Source organism: Sapajus apella, unplaced genomic scaffold (assembly GCF_009761245.1).
Source record: "Sapajus apella isolate SASKATOON/1434 unplaced genomic scaffold, GSC_monkey_1.0 scaffold45, whole genome shotgun sequence".
NCBI lineage: Eukaryota > Metazoa > Chordata > Mammalia > Primates > Cebidae > Sapajus > Sapajus apella.
In genome coordinates this window covers 16,789,860-16,792,836 of record NW_022436985.1, presented here as the reverse complement: position 1 = coordinate 16,792,836, position 2,977 = coordinate 16,789,860, and the positions used below count along the sequence as shown (strand labels likewise).

Genomic DNA, 2,977 nt, shown 5'->3' with positions numbered 1-2,977 from the left:
CCCATAACAAGCCCACTTCTGCGTTTGACTCTTTTCGCTGACTCTTCATTTGCTACCTAAACCGACCCTTTTGGTAACTTTCAGTGAAGAGGTGGCTTTGATAAATATATTCTCCATAAATCTCCAGAACCTTAGCGTGTGTCAGGGTGAGCGGTGCCGCCACGATGTAAACAGAACCCGTGAGTCTTCCGGGTAGGCGCCAGGTGCATCTGCGCAGACCGCGTGTGGGAGGCATGGGGTCAGAGGCGCTCACTCAAAATGCATCCCCTGTCTCCTGCAGAGCACACAGGCCCCAGGGCCCCATGGACAGGGCTGGTCCCCGAGAATCCATGCCACTTCCTGGGCTTGGGGGCGGAATACCAGAGGCTGCCCCCAGCAGGAAGCCACGCAGAGGCCAGGGCTTCTTGTTCCACTTGGCAGAGACCCCAGAAGGAGCCAGGGGGCAGCGTCAGAGCCTGGGGCCCGGGAAGGGGTCTGCAGGGGCACAGCACCTACAGGCCATTGGCAAGGCCGAAAGGCGGTGAGTGGAAAGCCGGGGCGTGTGGAGAGACCCCGAGAAGGGGCTGTGGAGCTGGGAGTCCTGCATCTGCCGTTTGTGTTTCGTCCGGCGATTTTGAAACCAGGTTTTTATCTGGACCTCTGAGAGCTGCATCTGTCTCCCCGACCAGCCTCTTCTGCTCCAGAGGGCTCAGGTAGTGGTGGTGCCGGTGCCGGAAGATGGCACCAGGCTCCAGGGCATGGACGTGCTCCTTGGTGAAGGCAGCGCGAACACAGTGGGGGGCCGCCAGGGGTTTGGCTCCTTACTCAACCCAGCCACAGTCCTCTCTGGCGCAGGCAGAGTTGACGACCTAGCCCCCTTGATGCTGACGGCCTGAGGAGGATCCCGAGTGCCGGATACCTGGCTTGGGCCAGGGAGGCTCCCCGAGGACGCGTCCACAGACCTGGGGGTGTGGGTCGGCCCTGGGCAGCTGCTCTGGGAGAGCCAGTCCACCCAGCCAAAGCTGGAGGGCTGCTGCCGGCCACGAGGTGGGGAGGAGGAGAGACGCATGGTGGCCAGTGGGCCGGAGGGAAGGCCGGGTGGGGCTGGCCAGGCGCGGGATCCACAGGGTCACTATTTTCAAGGCTAACGTAGAAAGTTGTGGGTATAAACTGGACAAAAGCAGTCAGTTTTAGCCTCTCCAGCTACTTCTCTATGTGATGAATGTTTGTCTGGAAAAGCTTCAGTTTTAGAGGGGAAATATTTAGTCTCTATAGCTCACAGGCTATACTTGCTTTCTGTATTCTAAAGGACTTGTGTCCCTCTAAAACATTTTATGTATTTATTTATTTTATTTTTATTGTTTTTAGCTTTTCAAGGTACAAAAGTTTCCGCCCACTGACCAGAAGTGTTAATGTTTCTGGCACTTAGGATGGAACTCACAGATTATGTGCATGAAATATATCTTAGTTATGTTTTTCAGAATGTGTAGGATGCTTTAGAATTTTTTTCTCAGTATCCTATCTACAGAAAGAAATGGATAAATGAAAATGTGCATTGAATTATTCATTCTTGCTTCCAAGCTAGTTTTAAGTAGAAACTTAATAACTGAAGTAAGATGTTTGAAATGGAAACTATGAGCAATAAGTAATCAAGAAGATGATACACAAAGTGTTAGGGTTGACAAGTGTTCAGAAATTCTGTTTGAGAAACCAGTAAATAAGTAAATGAGAGACTTCTAAAGATGGGAGAGTAAAGAGTTCTAGCACTTGCTTTGAAATTCTTCCATGGCTCAAAATGAGTCATTACAATTTTTTTCTCCACTGTCTTTCTCATTGAATGCAGGAAGAGGATTTCTCATTCCATTACCTCTTTCTCATGTGTGGTGTGCAGGCAGACATGCTTGTGGGTATGCATGCACACGCACACACACACACACACACACGCACACACACACGTTACAGAAATTTTCTCTCCAGATATTCCCCCCTACACCTGACAAATCTACATTAAACTTTCTTTAGTCTCTGATGCACCTGCATTCTGATTTTCTGGCTAGGGAAGAGAGTGGAAACTTTTGGAAGCTATCAAATTCCTCTTAAGCCAGCCAGGTAAATGAGTTACACATGGCTTTTAGTGTTCATGGGAGCTCCCTAATAATATGATGAGGAACAAATGCAATCCACAGTCATGCATACAAGCATACCAATACTGCATGGTTTATTCCTATGTTATGAATCTTGCGGTTGTGAGTTACTGTTGGTTTCTATGCATCATATCTGCCAATTCACTCTCAATTCCCAATAACCCAAACTTAATAATTCTTGCTGGCTTTCTAATTGTGAGTAAGAATGTTAATGATACTCTTTTATAAAATTTTATGGATGTTATGTAAATAATAGAAACAAAATTTATGAAATTCTAAGACCTTAAAACAACTTTAGGTGTGAATAACAATATTGATAATACCTTTCACTTACTGAGCAATAGATAATACTTATTTTTCACAACATCTAGTTTAATCTTTGCAGCAACAGAAACTGAGGCTTAGAGAAAGAAACTAAGTAACTTTCAAGATCTAACAGTTAATAAAAGTTATATTCAAACTCCAATATTTCTGAATCCAAAGCTAACAGCATAGTCACTATCAATTGTGCTAATGATTTATGATGACCAGAATGCATTATGTTATTCTGTGAGCTTATTATTCCCACTTAATAGATATAGAAAATGAGGCCTAAAGATAAGTGAATTTATAGGAAAAAGTACAATACTCTTCCCATTTTTTATTTTTTCATTATTATTTAGTTATTACCATTTTCATTTATTTTTTCCACAAATGTTTATTAAGCTCTGTGTTCAGTATGCTATCTGGGCTGGGAACACAAGCATAAACAAAACAATTTTGGTGCTTGCCCTCAGACAACTCACAGCCCAGTACACACAACGTGATTCAACAAGCAAAGCAGAGTGGCACCACAGGATGTCAAGGAAGCCAAG

General features: G+C 45.0%; 1 pseudogene; it reads right to left on the bottom strand.

Moving 5' to 3' along the window:
• Window positions 1–253: 253 nt before the first annotated feature.
• LOC116524559 lies at window positions 254–1,048 on the bottom strand (annotated as a pseudogene).
• Between the last annotated feature and the right edge of the window lie 1,929 nt (window positions 1,049–2,977).